Below are 23,066 nucleotides of genomic sequence, written 5' to 3'. Positions count from 1 at the left end.
GGAAGGAAGGAAGGAAGGAAGGAAGGAAGGAAGGAAGGAAGGAAGGAAGGAAGGAAGGAAGGAAGGGAAAGATTGAAAGATTCCACGTAGAGAAGAATGGCTGAGTAAGCTATGATCAGTCACCAAGAGAAATGTGGAGCCACTGAACTTAATGAAACTATTGATGGATTATGTAAATGATCCCTAAATTACACAAATTAGAGCTAAGTTCATAGCCAGCCAATAGCAAGCATATGGATCTTTAAAGAATAATACTGGTTTTATATCTAAATCAATTATATGTCTATATGATCGTTTCAACTTTCTCATCTACTTTGTGTTTGAGATACAATGTACATATCAACTCACCCTTTTAAAGTGTACAATTCAGTGGTTTTTAGTATATACATACAGTTGTGCAACCATCTCTACTACCTAATTTTGTATATTTCATCACACCAAAATGAAACCATGTGTCCATTTGCAGTCACTCCTCATTCCCCCTCCTCCAGGCCATGGCAACCACTAGTCTACTTTCTGTCCCTAGGCATTTACCTATTCTGGATATTTCATACAAATAGAATCACACAATAACTGATCTTTAGTGCTGGTCTCTTTCACTTAGTGTGTTTTCAAGGTCCATCCATATTATAGCATGCATAAGCACTACTTAATTCCTTTTCACTGTTGAATAATATACCATCATACAGATACACCACATTTTGTTCATCCATTCACCAGTTGATGTATATTTGAGTTGTTTGCAATTTTGGCTATTATGAATAATGTGGCCGTACACATTTGCGTACGAGTTTTAGGATAGATGTGTTTGTTTGTTTGAGCTGGAGTCAGGCTCGGTCACCCAGGCTGGAGTACAGTGGCACAATCTTGGCTCACTGCAACCTCCGCCTACTGGGGTCAGGCAATTCTCCCAGCTCAGCCTCTCAAGTAGCTGAGATTACAGGTGCCCACCACCACACCCAGCTAATTTTTGTATTTTTAGTAGAAACAGCATTTCACCTTGTTCTCGAACCTCTGACCTCAAATGATCCACCTGCCTCGGCCTCCCAAAGTGCTGGGATTACAGGCGTGAGCTACCACGCCTGGTGCATAGTGTTTTCAGTCCTCTTGGTTATATAGCTTGGAGTGGAATTGCTAGGTCACATAGTAACTCTATATTTAACTTTTTGAGGAACTGCCAAATTGTTCTCTAAAGTGCATACTATTTTACATTCTCACCAGCAATGTATTAGTGTTCCAATTTCTCTATATTCTCATCAACACTTGTATTCTCTTTTTTTTTTTAAATTACAACCATCCTATTGAGTGGGAAGTGGTATCTTTTGGGTTTGATTTGTGTTTTTCTAATGGCTAATGACGTTGAACATCTTTTCATGTGCTTGCTGGTCATTTATATATCTCTTTGTAGAAAGGTCTATTCAAGTCCTTTGCAAATTTTAAAATTAGATTATCTGTGGGTTTTTTGGTTGGGTTATAACAGTTCTTTATATATTCTGAAAAACAGACCCTTATCAGATATATGATTTGCAACCCCTTCCATAGGTTGCAATTTCGCTTTCTCGATAATGCCACTTAAAGCACAAAAGATTATGATTTTGATGAAGTCTATTCCATGTATTTTTTCCTTGGTTGCTTGTGCTAAGAAATCACTGCCTAATCCAAGGTCATAAAGATTTATACCTATTTTTTTTCTATCTCACTTACTTTTAGTTATGCTACCATGGTATCTTTTATACATCTTTATAAACTGCCTTAAATTATTTCTAGAAAAAAAAGGAAAAGATTAATAAATTAATTTTGAAGTCATAGTCACTGAAAAGGCCAACTATATACATTACTTTAATGCATGGAAATATCTATGACAAGTAATCCTTAAAAACAAAACTAAAGAAGGTAAAACTCAAAATGTAGAAGTGAACTTTTTGCATTGACTCATGCTCCAGGTGAGCTTCAAGTGATATAAATCTCATTTAATGTTCAGAGTCTCTCGTCTACATTCTTATGTCCATCTAGTATAAACATAATAATTAAGAAAGTGCTGGAATCACTGATTCCATATTATGAATCCTAAAAGTGGCTTGATTATATTGTGGAGGGCCATGAGTGTAAAGTTACAGAATTTGGCCTTTGTTATGTAAGCAAGACTGTTCAGAGGGTTTTCAGCACGGAAATGACACAATCCCATTGGTAAGTTACAAAGATTGGGTAGGATGCCAGGTACAGTGTGAATCAGGTACTAGTAGGTGATAGGTGATTGATAGGTCTAGGGTGGAAGAACAGAGGGAACAGAGTCCTAATTAAAGACCACAGGGAAAACAGCAACTATTCTGAATCCTTTGAATTTTCTAGCAATACAAAGTAGGACCAAAAAAATTGCCCTTTAGAACAAAATAACCTAATGCTCACGTGGCTTGAGCATATGTAATTCAGCTACTGTAATGCTGTACCCCGAGCGAAAACATGTCCTTTGAAGATTTAAAGTTTTGTCTCTGAAATTAATTTAATCAGACATGCTAAACAATGTAAAAGTCAGCCTTCTTCTAGCATGCTGAGCTAAAGTTATTTATTTATGTTCTGAACTGGACCCTGCTGAGATAAACCCTTCAAGATGTCACACCCCATTTTCTTCAGTACCCAGAAACACAGGTAGTGCCTGGGGAAATCGATTAACAACATCCAAATTCAGTCTTCTTATAATTAGATAAAGGATGTGTTTGCTCCCAATAAGTCACAGACCTGGTACGTCTGCCAAGTACCACCTGTATCAGAAACATACGCCTCCACTGCTGATTTGTTCTATAAAAATGTTTCTGGTATTTCATTCTTCTTTTATATTTTAACCAACAACTCCAGATTTCAGAAACTTGCAACTTTATTTTATCATTATTATTATTATTATTATTATCCTTTGAGATTAAGTCTCACTCTGTCGCCCAGACTGGATAGAGCACAGTGGCACAATCTTGGCTCACTGCAACCTCCGCCTCCCAGATTCAAGCAATTCTCCTGCCTCAGTCTCCCAAATAGCTGGGATTACAGGTGTGTGCCACCATGCCCGGCTGATTTTTGTTTTTTTAGTAGAGATGGGGTTTTGCCATGTTGGCCAGGCTGGTCTCAAACTCCTGACCTCAGGTGATCTGCCCACCTCAGCCTCCTGAAGTGCTGGGATTATAGGCATGGGCCACCACGCTTGGCCAGGACCTCGCAACTTTAATAGCTGGATTCAGTAACTCTACTGGTCTTCCTGCCTTTGTTCCCTGCCCCAGCTCCCTGTCACCTAATCTAATTCATCCTGTAAGTGGTTCTCCACCAAATCTCCCTAAAATACCGCTTAGATGATGGCACTCCCTTGTTCAAAATCTTCAAAATGGTTTTCTGTTTACACAGCTAAATCCATAACCTCACATTCACGCCCTCCAAAATGTGGTCCTAACCCAGGTTTCCAACCTTACTCCAATGACACTCTCCCAAAGTCTCCATTCTAGCCCAATTGGTTTCCTTCAGTTTCTCCCAAACACTTCTTCAACACAACACCCCCTTAACTCTCACACTTTGCTCCCCCAATCCTCCTTCTCTGGAAGGCCCTCCTCACCTTCTGTTTTCCAAATCTTTTCAATCCATTGAGACTCAGCTCACCTCCTTGGGGGAGGAAGACTTCCCAGACCACTGGGCACATAATAAGGTTGTGTGCTTTCCTGCCTGTGACATGACTTATCCTGGCACCAAATCCTCATCCGATGACTTTGCATAGATCACTGAATTTTCAAAAGGGATAAATCTTCTTCACAACCAACGGTAAGTTTCCTGAGGGTCGGGTTTCTTTGGTATGTATCTCATACTGCCCCACAGAATGCACTTCATCTAGCGAAACTTAGTAAATAACTAATAAGTAAATATACTCAAAATAGGCTTACTAAATAGTTAATAATTAAGTAAATGTAGGAAAGCTCTTGGCTGGAACAGCTTTTAAGTGAGAACATGCTATCTACGCTGGTTCCAGACCGGACTTAAAGGGGCTCATGTGACTACATAAAACGCAGCAAGTTAGCAAGTACAGCCTTGGAATTCTTTTTTTTTTTTCTCTCTCTCTCTTTACCATGTACAAAATGCAATTCTAGGTACTTCAAAGGTTTACAAAGACAAGATAGATTCTTGAGTCCCTGGCCTCAAGAAGTCCCCAGTCAAGTAGGCTAGCACAGCCCCTGATTACTTACTGTAATATGTTTCAGGCAGCAGAATAACACGAAGACAGAAAGGCAGGCAGATGCCTGGACTAATGACGAAGAGTCTCAGTCTAAACAGCAGTGGTTTCCTCAGGTATCTAAGATTATCATTTTGTAGCACAATTGAGTACAGATAGGCCTCTAGTGAAATGTCCTTTATTTCTTTAAACACAGATAAACAACAATAAAATAAAATTCTAATTACTGTATGTTCCAGGGACTTGGGAGCCAACTGGCAATCCCATGGCTTTTTGGTTTAGGTTAATAAATGTGTTGGGTTTTGATATTGTTGTTTTGAGATGGAGTCTCTGTCACCAGGCTGGAGTGTAGTGGCGCCATCTCGGCTCACTGCAACCTCCACCTCCTGGGTTCAAGTGATTCTCCTGCCTCAGCCTCCCGAGTAGCTGGGACTACAGGCACATGCTACCATGCCCAGCTAATTTTTGTATTGTTAATAGAGACGGGGTTTCACCGTGTTGGCCAGGATGGTCTTGATCTTTTGACCTCGTGATCCGCCCCCCTGGGCCTTCCAAAGTGCTGGGATTTGGCATGAACCACCACACCTGGCCAATGTGTTGGTTTTATCACGAAAAATGTTTCAGCCAAAATCTGTTGTTGTGTTCAAGTCAAAGTTATATTTATTACACTGGAACAGGAATACAATAGTCAAAGAAATATTCTAACATAGCATGTGTGTCTCTGTCACTAAAGACACTAGGTGAAAGAATATGAATATGTGATTGCAAATTTCTCTATTACTCTCAAAATATCTGACCAAATATCCTTTGAAGGGCCAGTAGATCTCCCCACATCACCATTTGTGGAGCAATATGATATCTAAATATGCTGGTAAGGCAATAATTTTAGGTAATGTATCCCCAAAAGACAGCTAAACTTTCTGCAAAAGAGATTTAGACAGGTGGTGATGTTTTTCTAGAATCATTTCCATAACCTTAAAGTGCCCCCCAGGAACCAGAAGGCATTGGTTTTGAAGTCCACTATTATACCATCTGTCACCTGTAAAGAATAGCCTGGCCCTAGGATATGAAATTTAACACAGATACCGCTTGCGTTAAGCAAAGACCTCAAAAATAAGAATGTAATAAAATGGGCCATAGTGACTTAATTTTCACTGCCATTCTGGGTTTGATTATCAAGCCAGTCCAAACAGGGACAAAGAATTAGATGAGAATATTGGCTGACTCGGTTGGATATTAAAAAACAACAAAGTTAAGCTACCATTTCAGTCCCTACTTAAAAAGCAATAAAAGCAATGATTATACATATTCATTTACCATTGTTTAAAAATAATAAAGGAGATATTTATACTGGGAAAAATATAAATGGTACGTCCAGTGACAGCTATCTAAACATGAATCCAGGGACAACATTGAGATTAGCAGTACACACGACAGGGTAGTCTGAAAATATAAAATGCCTTGAAATCTAGCGACCAACATATAGATAGAAATATTACTTCATATATTTCTGCTTTTTAAAACCCAATGTAATGCAATGTTTTAAATTACATCTATCTGAAATATTTTGCAAGTATGTGTTGCTGAACATCCTACTAACTTTGGAAGAAGAGGGCACACCTGCACACCCTAGATTCATCTGTGCAGCTGTGGCAGTTAACATCAACAGGAAGTAAAAAAGAGGGACAGAAAACAGACAGGCTACGATCAGAATTTGGGAGAATTGGCCCAGCATGGTGGCTCAAGCCTATAATCTCAGCTCTTTGGAAGGCTGAGGCAGGTGGATCACTTGAGGCCAGGAGTTCAAGACCAGCCTGGCCAACATGGGAAAACCCCATATTTACTAAAAATACAAAAATTAGCTGGATGTAATAGCATGCACCTATAACCCCAGCTACTCCAGAGGCTGAGGCACGAGAATCACTTGAAACCAGGAGGCAGAGATTGCAGCGAGCCAAGATGGTACCACTGCACTCCAGCCTGGCCAAGACAGCAAGGCCCTGTCTCAAAACCAAAACAAAACAAAAGGAAGAACAAGCAAGCAAAGAATTTTGGAGAACCACTTTTTCAAATCATCCAGCCTGTTGAACTCAAGGCCTTTTCCAACCTTGACCTTTGAGACGACATCACCCTCAGTGATTCCTGACTCCTTGGTTTCAACACAATGGCAGCTCTAATTCCAAATCCCTCCCAACCTGCACCTTGCTCTCCTCCAGACCCCAAATCCTGATCCTGTAAATGGGCCTGTTCATGTCCTGCCAAGTTCTTAACTCCAACTGAAACAAGATTCTAATGTTGTGTGATCAACAGGTACAAATATCACTAAATTTTTTTTTCAAGAATTTTTATCTCACACCTCAAGATGATGTACTAAAGGAACTAAGAACAGAGCATGTTCGAAGCTACCAGTAAAGAAATCTCTCAATCTGTTGCTACCTAAGACAGAAAACATTCAAAGAGATCCAAATGACTATGGTCCTAGGAGATAGTGGCCAAAAAAGGAATGATTTCTCTCTCGCAGTTTCACACAGTAAATTAATGTTTCGCCAGCATCAGTTCAGCCTCACAACTGCTCTAGCAAAAAGGATAATACTATAGCTATTCATTCTGGATGATGGACATATTGATGTTTGCTCTACTACTACTTTGTGAATATTAAAAATTTTATGCTAAAAATTTTTACTAAAAAACTTTACTAACAATTTAGTAAATTGTTTACTAACAATTTACTAAATTGTTTACTAAATTGTATGCTTTAAAGGGTGAAATTGATGATATATAAATTATTATTATTTATTTTGACAGGGTCTCACTCTGTCGCCCAGGCCGGAGTGCAGTGGTGTGATCTTGGCTCACAGCAACGTCCGCCTCCCAGGTTCAAGTGATTCTCATGCCTCAGCCTCCCAAGTAGCTGGGACTACAGGCACGTGCCACCGTGCCTGGCTAATTTTTTTGTATTTTTAGTAGAGATGGGGTTTTGCCGTGTTGGCCAGGCTGGTCTCGAACTCCTGGCTTCAAGTGATCCACCCGCCTCGGCCTCCCAAAGTGCTGGAATTACAGGCGTGAGCCACTGTGCCCAGCGGATATTTGAATTATATCTCAATAATCAAAAAATGATGCTTTCCAGAGAAGAGATGGGAGAAATTCAGGTATCTAGAGAAACAAAGTAACCTGTCCAAAGCCAAGTAGGACATCCATGGGAAAATGTACAAATGTGCACAAGATCTAAGCAGCACTTTATACTCTCTAGTCATTCAAAAAAGAGAGAAAATAATGACAAAATCCATTTACTCTCATGCTTTAGAAAGAAAAACTGCAGAGACTACCAAAACAGAGCTCAAGAGATAGGCTACAGCTTTTGGTGATTTAGTTCGGGTAGAAATGGGTCTTTGCTAGCTCACTTATGCTTTAATAGATAGCTTTTACCGTGCCTCAAAACCTAAACAAACAAACAAAAAAAACTGGCAGCTTCATTCATAAACTCCTTGTTGGATCTAGAAGAGATGGAAACTGAGGCACAAAAAAAAAAAAAAGTAGGGAGTGCTAGATGGTTAGAGGAAGGAAAGACAGACTTCGTGCTTTTCTAGAGTGGTCAGATGCACAAGGACATGCTCTATTTAAGATAAATAAGGGAAATGATTCCCTTCAAATGATAGCACAATTAAGAAGCTAAAATAGTAATACGGGAAGAAAGTATTGTTTCTTCTCACACACGAAAAAAGAAAGGCACTTAAAATCTCTAGAATAGGCAGAGAAGTAGAAGAAAGTCATTAACTGAATAGAAACAAATGAAAAGGTGGTGATTTAAGTAACTGGAACGTAAGAAAAGAGAATCCATTGGATTTAATGCTTTGAACATTCTCTTTTAAAACCTACAGGTTTCGATACACAGAATTGCATTTCTTTCTCTAGTTTCCAATGTTTACAAATTAGCTTATAGACAAAGCAAGGTAAGCTTAATTATAACATGAAAATGTAAATGTCAAATTTTCAATATGTAAAAGCAGTGACAGAACTGATGGGGCTCCAGAGGTGGAGTGAGAGAGAAGCTGGGAATAATGAGGGACATTCTTCATCTTACATCCTGGCGAGTCCATAGAGTCCAGAGTTGATAGAACAAGAAGGTAGGAGAGGGTTGGGAGAGGTAGAAGCGGACGAAGTGTGCTGATCTTTATCTTTCATGGTGAGGAGTCTGAAGTTAATCAATGAAAAAAGAACAATGTAGATTTTTAGGTGTTACCATCTAGAACAAAAGCATTGTTTGAAAGTATTAATTCTGCTATGTAGAGCCATTGGGGCTGGATTTTTTTTTTAACTTAATACCATTCAGTAATTGTTTAAAATTTTTTTCCCATTATAGATGCATTGCTTTGATCATTATTTCTTGATTTTTTTAAATCACAGAATCTAGAACACAAAATAATTGCATAACAAATGAACACATTAAACACATTTTTTTTGCCATCAAAAACATGAATCCATTGGATATAGCAATTTCCCACTTCAATCCAGATGGTAAATGCCAACTTGACTGGCATTCAGGCAATGTCACATCTTTGCTTCAACGACAGAAAATAAACTGAAAACAGCCCAAAAGGATTAAAGGAAGCTCAACCAAGCTCTTTTCTTGTTAGTACATATTTCTATTAATAAAATAAAGTAAAAGAAGCAATAAATGTCCTGGCCTTGAGTATACTAGATGATTCCCTATTTTCAGCAAGAATAAAGATAGCCATTTCTTCAATAACAGCAAACCTGCTGGCATCAATTTTTAAGTCTTAATTTGAACACACAGTGTGTAATTATAAGACAGAGAAAAAGAATGTTCACCAGAAGCATCTAAGAGGGTGTCTAGGCTATACATGGAGAGTCTCTTACAATATAGCAGATGATAATTTAATATGCATTGACCTGATTCTTAACTAAGACTAGGAAATGCTAGTATGTGCCTCAAGATTTTAAGAAGACCCATATTTGTTAGTTATAAGAATGACTTTAAAGAACAGACATTTTAAGCTTTTCCTACTTGTAGCATATGCTACATACAAGCAAAGCAGGCACACTAACACAAATGGACAGTTAAGAGATTTGAAGCTGAACTTTTTTCCCCCTTTCCTACATTCTTTTAGGGAATTTTTTTTTTTTTTTTTTTTTTTTTAATTTTGCTTGGGACTGCGTAGGGGACTTCCACCACTTCCCTTGGAAATCTTTCTTACTCTACCCAGGAGGAAATCTGGGCATTATTAAATCCTAACTCCTTCACATCCTCCTAGGGGACTCAAAATGGAAAATTGTGGGTATGGAAGGAAGTGGCTGCAGCCTAAAATTTAAATTTACTGGAAAATTAGTACTATACCGATTAGATACAGTAACTTGACATAGTAACTTGGACACTGTTAGATACAGTAACTTCAATAGCATATATATACTATATTAGACACAGTAACTTGGGATAGCAACTTGGACAGAGCCTATACAAAAGCAGTCCTCAGAAATAATAAAAAGTTGGCTGGGTATGGTGGCTCACGCTTGTAATTCCTGAACTCTGGGAAGCTGAGGCAGGAGGATCACTTGAGGTCAGGAGTTTGAGACTAGCCCGGCCAACATGGTGAAACCCCGTATCTACTAAAAATACCAAAATTAACTGGGTATAGTGGTGCGCACCCCTCTTGGGAGGATGAGGCAGGAGAATCGCTTGAACCTAAGAGGCAGAGGTTGCAGTGAGCTGAGATCGCGCCACTGCACTCCAACCTGGGTGACACAGCGAGACCCTGTCTCAAAAAAAAATAATAAAGAAAGAATAAAAAGTTGTGTTTCTGCTTCTCTGGGGTGATACATAGACTGAATCAGGGAAGATACTGTCTTAAGTACTTTGGAAACCATTAACCATAGTGGTATATATAGTATTTACAAGTCACCCTAAAGATTCTGCTCGATAACACCCTCACAGGACTATTCTATTTTATTTTATTTTATTTTTTGAGATAGACTTTCGCTCTGTCGTCCAGGCTGGAGCACAGTGGCTTGATCCTGGCTCACTGCAAGCTCCGCCTCCCGGGTTCACGCCATTCTCCTGCCTCAGCCTCCCCACTAGCTGGGACTACAGGCGCCCACCACCACGCCCGGTTAATTTTTTCGTATTTTTAGTAGAGACCAGGTTTCACCGTGTTAGCCAGGATGGTCTCAATCTCCTAACCTCGTGATCCGCCCACCTCGGCCTCCCAAAGTGCTGGAATTACAGGCGTGAGCCACTGGGCCCGGCCAGCCTATTCTTAATATGAATCCTTGAAGGTAATGAAAGAGCACTAGATCTAAAATCAAAAGACCTTCCAATAACTGAGAAGAAATATGTACACTATATGTTAGAAAAAAATGGTTAATATCTTTAGGAAAAGAAAGGGAGGAACATTCTTCCCCTATCCCTCTACCCCTCCTCAAAATAATCAAGGAGTTCATAAAATAAGTATATGGATAAAGGTCAGATTTATGACTAATCAAAATCCTGCTAGTTCAAATAATAAGATTCTTTTTGTTCGCCACAAATAACTGACAGAGATTGTTTGTTGTAAGTTAAAATCCAGAAGTGGTGAAGGCACCATTACACATTGCTAGTGGAAAACAAGTTGGCAATGCCTTTAAATTATGATATATTCACTCATTGGAATGTTATGCAGTTATAAAAAGAATCCTGTAGAAGTTTCTAGAGATGTGGAGAGTTGTTTACGGAAAACTATAACAAAACATAAGTACAGAATAATTACCTTTTTGTCAATTACATGAAACACAATCTATAACTTATGGACTTAGATACTTAAGAATTTTTTGGGTAAAGCAGACCTTAATTCTCATAGATTTTGCTAACCTTGGCAGAAGGCTAGCTTTGACTCTCAAAGCTGACTTCCTTTTAATGAAATATGAATGCTCTACGATAAATAAAAAAGTACTCAATTTTGAGATTTTTGCATTATAAAATAAAGGCTCCATTAAGTATCCCTTGAAAGACCCTGGATATTTTTAATTGCTACGTGTTAATTTCACTTTAAACATTATAAAAGCAGTTAGTTAACTGCAAAATGCAAAGGCTCTCTAATGACTAAAAATGGCCAAAAGTACACTTTGGATACTCCATCTACAAAAGAAGAGGGAAGATGCAATTGATCTTTGTGCCCCATCACTGCATTATTTGAGTTCACTTTCAACCATTTACAAGCAAAACAAAGATGAAAACATTCTCATCTGCACTCTTCATATCACCTACTTTCACAGGCAGAATATCCAGACCAGCAAGTTGAATAAGAAAATAAATTTCCTGATTCAGTGACTCGACTTAACTTTAGTGTGCCGCAGTTTCCTCATTGGTCGAATGGAGTAATAATATTACCTACCTCAGCTGGGCATGGTGGCTCATGCCTGTAATCCCAGCACTTTGGGAGGCTGAGGCAGGCAGATCACTTGAATCCAGAAGTTCGAGACCAGCCTGGCAAACCTGGAGAAACCCTGTCTCTACTAAAAATACAAAAATTAGTTGGCCGTGGTGGCACACACCTATAGTACCAGCCACTCAGGAGGCTGAGGCACAATCAATTGAACCCGAGAGGTTGTAGTGAGCCAAGATAGCGGCACCGCATTCCAGCCTGGGTGACAGAGCAACACTCTGTCTCAAAAAAATAAAAATAAAAATAAATCTACCTCAAGGACTGATGTGAGGATTAAATTAGTTAAGCTGTGTAAAAGTCTTAGAACATTGCCTGGCACATTGTATCTCAAAACATGTTAGTTTGTTTTTGTAACTATTACCATTACTACTACTAAGTAGTATACTTTTAAAATTAATATAGTTATATTTGAGGGTATAAGTAGTAGCACTAATATGGTTAAAGCAGAATTGCACCTAGAAAAATCAACTTCAAGGTAATTTGCCTAAAAGTGAAGATTTAGAATAGCTTCTAGAATTAATGGTTTATATTCTATTGGTGTTGATTCTGGGGCAATGAGGTTAGATGTTATTAGGGTTCTGGACAGTATGTCCTCAGTAAATGGAAGAACTCTCAGAGTAAGTAACTCAATCAGCTATTAAAGGTGTCGTATATTTTGGAACTCAGAAACATTAAAGGTCACTAGTAGAAACACTTGTACTTTTTGAAGTTCAAACTCCCAGATTCAGACACACTGCCAGATTTCTTGCATAAATTAGATATAACCATCTTGGATCTTTCTGTGGAGTAATTTGTTTTCTAAACTCAATTTTAAATCAGTCCAAGTGATAGATAACAAATATTTTAGTTATTTGTCTTCTCTCTTTTTTTCCTTCTCTCAAGCATGAGGAGTTCTTGAACCTCTAAAAATCAAATAATTTCTCTTTCAAAACTTTTCTGGGGAAGTTACTGTGTTAGTCAATAGTATATCTCAAAAACAAAACCTTAAAGTTGTGTTCAAGATAGGCCTGGCCGAGCGAGGCTGTCAGCTGTGGCTGCCTCCTGTTCTCCATCACAGCTCTTCTGTTGTAAGGGTTGATTTGCAGGGGAGAGGATGGCTCTGGTTCTCAGCCTTGCCACATGAACAAGGTGTAACCTTCATAAAAAGATGGGCTGATATAAAAGAAAAAAATAAGTTGCCTTCTGGAGGGACTTTCCAAAACATACAAAACACAGAGGAAACATAGGGCTTCCCTGGGAACCCAAGACAAAGTGAGACAAGAAGTTGGAGAGAAGAGTCTCATTTTTGTACGAACCACCAGGAATGCAGCCTGTAATGGCAGCCTAAGTTGGCCTCTTGGGAGACCATGAGATGTGGCCTGGGCGTAGAAGCAGAAGTTTCATGATGGGAACACAATTCTGTTGGTGTTATATCGCAGGCCTCATTCTGGGAACTTTCTCTAGGGAAGAAAGCAATATAAAATTGCAGTGAAGCACCTGTGCTTTGGAGGTAGCCTCAAACTTAGTTAGATTGGATTCAAGTACAAGGAAAATCAAGGTTTTCCTGCTGTCTCACTGGCCATTTATTCTCAGGCTCTGTTCTATCTCTTCCTCCCCTGATCAACCTCTAAACTTTACAGCAGTGTTTCTCAACCATCTGGGGAGAAGAACCCAGGCACTGCTTTAATTTCCAATCCACCGCAGACTGATACCACTGGAAAATGCAACAAAGAAACAAGTTATCAAGACAGTGAAGGCATACAAAATTAAAGTGATCATTTGCTATAATTGTATAAAAGTGTCTAAATGTTAGCTGAGCATGGTGGCATGCGCCTGAGGTCCCAGCGACACAGGAGGTTGAGGCAGGAGGATAGCTTGAGTCCAAAAGGTTGAGGCTGCAGTGAGCCATGTTGACGCCACTGCACTCCAGCCTGGATGAGAGAGTAAGATTCTGTCTCAAAGAAAATAAATAAATAAAAATAATGAAGTTTCTAATATTATTCTCAATTTCTGTTTTTATCATACTGGGTGGGAGCAGGCAGGGCAAGAAGCAACACCAGGCTGTGGGCCATTTTGGGGTAGCATCATTTTTTAGAGAATGTGTCCCATCTACATGCTCTTCTTAGCTGACAAATTCCCAATTGGAAGCTCCTACCTTGACCTTGCCCTGACATAAAGACTCGGGTATCCAGTTGCTGGCCTGATCACCCCCTTGGATGTCTCAGAGTCATCTCAAACTGGCATGTGGAAACAGAACTCTTGATGTTATTCCCACTCCAAAATCTGTTCTCTCTATTGCCCCTTCTCCCCAGATAGGGATAAACAGTACCACAACCTCCCCTTCCCTCTCCCACGTGCTCTCTCTCTTCTTCAGTTTCTACCCACTCCACTAGCAATTCTTGTCAATTCCCCCTCCAAAATATGCCACAAATTGGTCTGCTTGTCCTCCTTCACTGCCCCACCCTCCTCCAAGCCACAAACCTCCTTCCTCTACATCACTGAAAAAGAGTCTATTCTCTAAACCACAATGGTATCCTGCCTGACACGCAGTGAGGACTCCACAAATGGTTAACTTAAAATATTTCCTGGCCAGGCGCGGTGGCTTGTGCCTGTAATCCTAGCACTTTGGGAGGCCAAGGCGGGCAGATCACCTGAGGTCAGGAGTTCAAGACCAGCCTGGCCAACATGGTGAAACCCTGTCTCTACTAAAAATACGAAAATTAGCCAGGCATGGTGGCATGTGCCTGTAATCTCAGCTACCCAGGAGGCTGAGGCAGGAGAATCACTGGAACCTGGGAGGCACAGGCTCCAGTGAGCCAAGATCATGCCACTGGCACTCCAGCCTGGGTGACAGAGCAAGACTCTGTCTCTAATATATATACACACACACACACACATATGTGTGTGTATATATATACACATATATACATATACACATGTGTATATATACACACACATATATACATATACATATATATACACATATGTGTATGTATATATACACACACATATACTATATATACACACACACATATAGAGAGAGTATTTCCTAATTGGCCGGGCACAGTGGTTCACGCTGTTAATCCCAGGACTTTGAGAGGCCAAGGTGGGCAGATCACGTGAGGTCAGGAGTTCAAGACCAGCCTGGCCAACATGGTGAAACCCTGTGGTAGTGGCTTATGCCTGTAATCCCAGCTACTTGGGAGGCTGAAGCAGGAGAATCACTTGAACCCAGGAGGTGGAGGTTGCAGTGAGCTGAGATTGCGCCACTGCACTCCATCCTGCGCGACAAGAGTAAGACTGTGTCTAAAAAAAATAAAAAATAAAAATAAATAAATTCCTAAGTACCAGAAATACAATGAAAACAGGACGTCAGTCTCTATAATGCAAGGAAGATTATTACTGAAGATGAGAGGCTCCAAAACAGCAGAGGAGGTCTCTCAAAATAAAAGAAAGTTCTTCTAGATGTAGACAAATCATATTTGTGTATGTTTATCGGGTACCATGTGGTGTACAAATTTTAATACAGTGTGTAAAGATTAAATTAAGCTATTAACATATCTATTACCTCAATATTTATCTTGATAAGAACATTAGAAATTTACTGTTTTGGCAATATTGAAATGTACAGAACTCAATTATTAGCTATATTCACATGCTCTGCCACTGATCTAAAAAAAAAATCCATCTGAGGCTTTGTACCCTTTGATGACTATCATCTCCCCAGTCCTCTTACCCTACCCCAGCCTCAGTAACCACCATTCTACTCTCTGCTTCTATGAGTCCAATTATTTCAGATTCCACATATAAGTAGGAATGTGTGGTATTTGCCTTTCAGGGTTTGCCTTATTTCACTTAGCATCGTGTTCTCCAATTCCATCCATACTGTTGCATATGACAGAATTTCTTCCTTTTTTAAGGGTGAATAGTATTCTATTGTGTAGCTGTACCACGTCTTATTCATCCATCCCTTGATGAACACTTAGGTTGATTCCATAACTTGGCTATTGTGAATAGTGCAGCAATGATCATGGGGGTGCAACTATTTCTCTGACATAGTGATTTCAAATCTTTTTGGTTCATATGGTAATTTTATTTTTAGTTTCTTGAGGAACCTCCATACTGTGTCTACAATGGTTGTACTAATTTACATTCCCAGCAACGGCATACAAGAAAGGGTTTTCTCCACATCCTCACCAATGCTCATCTTTTGTCTTTTTGATAACAGCTATTCTAACAGGTGTGAGGTGATATTTCATTGTGATTTTAATCTGCATCTCCCTAATGAGTAGTGATGTTGGGCATTTTGCATCTGTTAGTCATTTGTGTGTTTTCTTTTGAGCAATGTCTATTCATATCCTTTACCCATTTCTTAACTGGATTATTTATTTTCTGTTTATAGAGTTATTTGAGGTCCTTATATATTATGGATATTAAACTGTTATTCAGGGTATTAATAAACCCTTATTTTGGACATTAAACCCTTTGTATAACTTGCAAATATTTTCTCCCAAACCATAGATTGTTTCTTCACTCTGCTAATTGTTTTCTTTGATGTGTAGAAGGAAAAGTCTTCATAGCATATAAAATGATCCTCAAAAAACAGACACCACTTTTTCCACAAATTGGTAAGGAAAGGGCATTCCAGGTGGAAACAGAATCAAAAGCTCAGTTTGGGAAAGATGAACAGTCTAGCTTGACTTAAGCAAAGGTTCCAAAGACAGAAAAGTGAAGTGGGCCATCCAGGCCATGAAGATCCCCAAATGCTGAGGTTGAGGAATCTGGAGGCAGCTCCACAGACCACAGGGGCATGGAAGCTTTCTGCATGGGGGAGCCAGGCAGTCACGGCCAAGCTGTAGAAAAGTCATATCTGCTGTGTGTGGTTGTTTCTCCACTCTGCTATACGTGTATGTGTGCCCAAAGAGTTCATCTCTTCCCTCCTTGTACACATCACAAAAAAAGCCCTGAATGCCATGGTAGAAGAATCTGCAGCTAATTCCAGAGGCAATGGGGAGCTGTAGGAGCTTTTTTATATAGGGGAGTTAAACGGTTAAGGCCAAGCTGTCGAAAATGGATTTGATAGTTATACACAGAATGGACTAGAAAGGGGAGAGACCGGTGATATTGGTAACAGTTGTGATGTATACAAATGATCCAGTTTACAATTCTAATTGCTTTCTTTATATGTCCTCAAAATCTACAAAGAGCATTACATGAAATTAATTATTTAAAAGCCATTGAAGGCTAGGCATGATGGCTCACACCTGTAATCCCAGCACTTTGGGAGGCCAAGGCGGGTGGATCACTTGAGGTCAGGAGTTCCAGACCAGCCTAGCCAATATGATGAAACCCTCTCTCTATTAAAAATACAAGAATTATCTGGGCTTGGTGGCACGTGCCTATAATCCCAGCTACTCAGGAGGCTGAGGCAGGAGAACTGCTTGAATTTGGGAGGCGGAGGCTGCAGTGGGCCAAGATGGGGCCATTGCACTCCAACCTGGGTGATAGAGCGAGACTCCATCTCAAAATAAAATAAAATAAAATAAAGTAAAATAAAATAAAATAAAGTCATTGAAAACAATAGCATGATAACATCTGAATCACTGAACCACCAAATGGATGGGGAAAAAAATCACAAACCATAAGAACCCATGTGTTTGAATAATTCTCTTTTTTTTTTCCCTGCTGTCTTCAGGAAAAAGAATAATTCTCATTTTAATAGGACTCATGAACTAAGTTTGGAGAAGTAGGCTGACTAGATTTATCTCTAATATTTTTCAGTTCTTAAAAAGCATACATACTGGTAAACACATGAAATTAGATACCATCTGTGGTTGGTTTGGCCAGCTTATAAAATGCAGTCTATACAAAAGTGACCCAGAAGGAAGAGAGCAGTTCAATTCTGCAAGTATGCTTCTACTGTCAGATACTCAGAGCCTGACGCAAAGACAACAATGAAAATGTTATCTGTGCCTGTTTTAATATAGCCCCGAGTCTTCAGAAGGCGTATCTGCCGTGTGTGCCTGTCTGTTTGCTCTGTTTGATGTGTGCGCGTGTCCAATCAGTTCATTTCTTCCCTCCATTTTGCCTGCTTAAAAAATTAAAACATCCCGGAGCATATCACAAAATACCATGCAATGACAGCAACAGAATTTTTTTTGCTTTTTTAGTGATGAGGTCTTCCTTTATCACCCAGACTGGAGTACAGTGACATGATCATAGCTCAGTGCAGCCTCAAACTCCTGGGCTCTGGCAACCCTCCTGCCTCAGCCTCGTTAGTAGCTGGGACTACAGACATTCACCACCACATCCAGCTAATTTTATTTATTATTATTATTATTTTTGTACAGACGGGGGTCTCACTATGTTGCTATGTTGCCCAGGCTCGCCTTGAACTCCTGGCTTCAAGTGATCCTTCTGCCTTGGCCTCCCAAAGTGCTGGGATTACAGCCATGAGCCATCTTGCCCAGCCAGCGGCTGAGATTTTTGACAGCAGACATACCCGCACGTAATCTCCATCCCAGGGAATTTTTCTCTAGCTCAAATAACGTGCAAAATTAAGACTGCCTAATAATTTAATCGATACACCATTCCAAAATTCATGAGTGTACTGAAAACATAATGATTTATCGTCAGACACCTTGCTTTCTAAACTTAGTCACACACTTCACAGGGTGGTTATCTCACTTCACAGCTTTTCCTTTCTGAGGCCAGAAAAGGAAGGGGTTTGCCTTCCTCTAGTATTTATTCTTCTGGACTACATCGAGTGCTCTAAGCCTGATGTTAGGCAACAACTGCCCATTAGCCACTGGCTACATTTGCCTCTTTCTTGTTCCAACAATATTAGTGATCTGTGATACAGGACACACTTTGTTTGCTAGCTACAAATTCTAACAAAGCTAAGTTTTATTCATGTAGTTATTCACAAATTAAACACACACACACACACACACACACACACACACACCACAAAACTCAAGAGATCACCAAATACTATATAAATAAACAAGCCCAAAGCCACAGATCAGGGGTACCTATGATTTCTTTAAGAAGATACTCTGTTCAGGTCAACATTTAACCAAGTGGATTCCTCTGCTCAACACCCTTGAGTGGTTGTCGTTTGACTCAGTAAAAGCCAAAGTCCTCAAGATAGCACATGACTGCTTCCCCACGCCCCCATCTCTCTGCCCTCCTCTCCTACTGGCCTCGCTGTGCCCTAAACACTCCAAGCGCATTCCTGACTCAGGGCCTTTGCAATTGCTCTTTCCTCTGCCTAGAACACTCTCACCCCAGATACTCCCATAGCTCGCCTTCTCCGCTCCTCCTCTTTGTTTAAATGTCATCTTCTCCATGAAGCTTTCCCTGATCATGCCCATCCCAGACCCTCCATCCCCGATCCCTGCTTTGTTTTCTCCACAGCACCCATCGCTATCTGATATGCTATGTATTTTACCTACTTATATTTCATAAATATAATTGTTACATAAATAAAATAAAGTAACTCCAAATACAAGCTGCCTAGAAACTTCCACTGGCAAGGATTTTTTTTTTTTTAATCTGTTTTGTGCACTGCTACAGCTACTGCTCCTAAAACAGCAGGTGCTAATAAATATTTGTGGAATGAATATAGTAGGTGGCAGGCCTACAAAGATGACTAAAATAATACTGTTCCTACTATCCAGGTGGTAACAGTATCCACAAATATTGCTCCCTAAATAAAATCAAGCCTGTCAAATTATCTGCACTATGGTCTTTGACAGTCTGGCGATACAGTTAACTTGATTGAATCATTACCAACACTTCTTTAGAGAAGTAAATTTAAACACTCTCCATAATCTCCATAATAAGTATTCATATAAGAATAATCTAGTTTAAGCAGAACACAAAACCCAAAGAAACAGTAGGAAATAGATTTGAAAAGGACAGCTTAGGAAAGTAAAAAGTTGTTGATAATATTCTCAACTGGGCTGAAGGTGGATAGAATATATCCTTTCTGCCATAGCTCTATTTGTCAATGTTCATAACCTCCAAAAGCAATCTACTGAATTTTAGAAGTATATTACATATGACAACAATTTCCTATAAAACATCTTTCTCTCGGCATTTACAAATGAAATATGTGTCCACTCAATGTCATCCCTTTTTTATGACCTAGTCAAACAGTAAGATAGTAAAAATATGTTTTCAAAAGAAATTGTCCTAACAGGCATTAAAGTCTTATTTTATATATTTCATTTAACATCTCACATCAAAATATTCATAAAGAACATTTTTCCTGCAATGAATAATACAAAAGTAGAAATCACTGTGTTTATTATAAAACAGCCAGTAAGTGTGTAAGAGCATTTTCTCCTGAGTTCTCTATTAATAATTCCTTTTCTTAATCGAGTAGGATGTTGTATAATTTGCCTATCAGGATTCTGAAGACTGAAGTGCTTAATGAAGAATCTGCCTTAACTAACAAATTTATCAAAAGGAAGAGAAAGAAAAAATTCAGTCACTGATGCTTTACTGCAAAGTCAAAAAACTATAAACAAGTGCTGCTTGAATGGGAATGAATACCCAAAAAGGTAATCCTCACTTCCAAAATTCTCATTTTTGCCATTTTCTCATTGCTCTTTGCCAAAAAACGTTTGGGAGTTCTTTGCACCAGAAACATTAGGAAGAAAAAAAGAAGATACATTTTCCTAGTCCTTTCTACTCCATACAAAAGATGTAATTTTCAGGAAGCTAGGAGTCTAACAAAAGAAAGAAAACAAATAAAATAAAATATATAATTTAAATTATAAATTACACACGATAGTCTTATATTAAGTCTCATCAGCCCAATGCCTTCGTAGACATAAATTCATTCAATAGACCTTAATGCAACATCAACAGACACTCTCCGAAGCAGCAAAATTGGCCCCTCTGTTGAGTCTTAACTAGAACTGTCAACAAAGTTTATCATTAAAAAAAATGACATACAGCCGGGGCCGCGTGCCTCAAGCCGCTGACGAATCCAGCCACGCCTTTGGCGCGGGAGGCGGCCGGAGAAAACGCGTCGCCCTGATCACACAAGGTCGAGGCACGATCCATGAGCCATCCCCTGGTCTAACATGCCGTGAAACCCCGCTCGGTGGCTACTACAAAGCAATACAAAAAAAACTAGCCCGGCGGCCCGACGGAGCGTGCGCGGTCGCGCCCTTAGTCCCAGTACCGGGGTTCGCACGGCCTTGAGCGCAGCTGGAAATGCCGTGCTAGAACCCGGGAGGCCCGGAGCTCTGCAGGCTGAGCCCTGAGATTCCGCGCCACTGCCACTCCAGCCCTGCGCGCGACAGAGCCAGACTCCACCTCCAAAAAAAAAAAAAAAAAAAAAAAGTGACATATAACACTTTGGGAGACTGAGGTGGCAGATCATGAGGTCAAGAGATTGAGACAATCCTGGCCAACATAGTGAAACCCCGTCTCTACCAAAAATACAAAAATTAGCTGGGCGTGGTGGTGCACACCTGTAGTCCCAGCTACTCCGGAGGCTGAGACAGGAGAGTCACTTGAACGCGGGATGTGGAGGTTGCAGTGAGCCAAGATTACACCACTGCAATCCAGCCTGGCGACAGAGTGAGATTCCGTCTAAAAAATAAAAAAAAAAAAAACAGGCATACAACAAACAAACTCATGCACATTTCGTTGGCTTGAGAATATCAAATCCATCGCAAGCTACTTAGAAATTGCATCAACTCTTCTAATGAATCAGGAGTGCCTTTAATCACACAGCAGAAATTTAGCCCAACACCTTCGAGCCATGAATTAGGATGGAGCCAGCACCTTCTCCAACCCCTTTGCTCAAGTAACATTACATAAGAGGCTGCCAGTCTCTCTCCTGTCTACTGGAATTCCAGCCAAGACGAAGCATTACAGGAATTGAGTCAAAGTAAAATTGAGTCATCTGATCTGGAAATTCATTTTTAGTTCCAGGTCTTGTAAGTGGAAGAGTTTTCTGAGGTCACCTAAGGAATAGAGGGGACTAGGGATGGGGAAAGGAGGTCCCGGAGGACACTCTATTGTATGGTGTGTTCATGACCACACAGCTTGGGGAGAAGAGCTCAAGCTAGAACTCAAGTCTCCTAACTCCTTGTCCAACTCTTTCCACTAGAATGTACTGGCCCCTGTTGAGAATGTGCTATTTTGATTATTTTTAAGTAGGGACCTTTGGATGCAACCTTAAAAAGAATGAATTCTCAGGTTTCATTTATTTTTATTTTCATTTTAAGTTCCAGGGTAAACATGCAGGATGTGCAGGTTTGTTACATAGGTAAACGTGCTCCACAGTGGTTTGCTGCACCTATCAACCCATCACCTAGGTGTTAAGCCCAGCATGCATTAGCTATTTTTCCTAAAGCTCTTCCTCCTCCAATCCAACTTGCCAAGAGGCCCCAGTGCATGTTGTTCCCCTCCCTGTGTCCATGTGTTCTCATTGTTCAGCTCCCACTTGTAAGTGAGAACATGCAGTGTTTGGTTTTCTGTCCCTGAGTTAGTTTGCTGAGGATAATGGCTTCCAGCTCCATCCATGTCCCTGAAAAGGACATAATCTCATTCCTTTTTATGGCTGCATAGTATTCCATGGTATATGTGTACCACATTTTCTTTATCCAGTCTATCATTGATGGGCATTTGGGTTGATTCCATGTCTTTGCTATTGTGAACAGTGCTGCAATCAACATATGTGTGCAACAGGTTGCATTTTTTAACTGAGGATAACAAGTGGCTGTGAATAATAATCCAGCCTTTGGGAAATATATCAGCATCAGCCTAGTTTGTGATTGTCTTGACCTAAAAGCCATAGACCTCTTGCTGTCCATCATTCTGGAAAAAATCCTGTAACAGGCAATGAGGTTGGCTTTAAATGAAGTAAGGGGGAGTCAATATTCTTTTTTCTCTGGTATAGAAGTGGTCTCTCCCTTGGTAGAAATAAAGGAATCATCTGTAACATTTTATAGTACTGGAGAAATAAGCTGCTCCTAGCAAGGCAGAGACTACTTGGGAGCAAAACAGGAGATGACACAGGAAGAGAGCGTAGGGCAAGACAGCCACAGAGGGGCGTTTGAGGAATTCTGTGCACCATGCTCTCTTTTCATTATTTCTGAACCACCAGTAAAGCTCATTAAAAATTATAGACTAGGCTGGGCGCGGTGGCTCAAGCCTGTAATCCAAGCACTTTGGGAGGTCGAGGCGGGCAGATCACGAGGTCAGGAGATAGAGACCATCCTGGCTAACATGGTGAAACCCCGTCTCTACTAAAAAAATACAAAAAACTAGCCAGGTGAGGTGGCGGGCGCCTGTAGTCCCAGCTACTCGGGAGGCTGAGGCAGGAGAATGGCGTAAACCCGGGAGGCAGAGCTTGCAGTGAGCTGAGATCCAGCCACTGCACTCCAGCCTGGGCGACAGAGCGAGACTCCGTCTCAAAAAAA

The sequence above is a fragment of the Rhinopithecus bieti genome, unplaced genomic scaffold (genome assembly GCF_001698545.2).
Source record: "Rhinopithecus bieti isolate Rb0 unplaced genomic scaffold, ASM169854v2 scaffold_21201, whole genome shotgun sequence".
Classification (NCBI taxonomy): Eukaryota; Metazoa; Chordata; class Mammalia; order Primates; family Cercopithecidae; genus Rhinopithecus; species Rhinopithecus bieti.
This window is presented reverse-complemented; position numbering follows the sequence as displayed.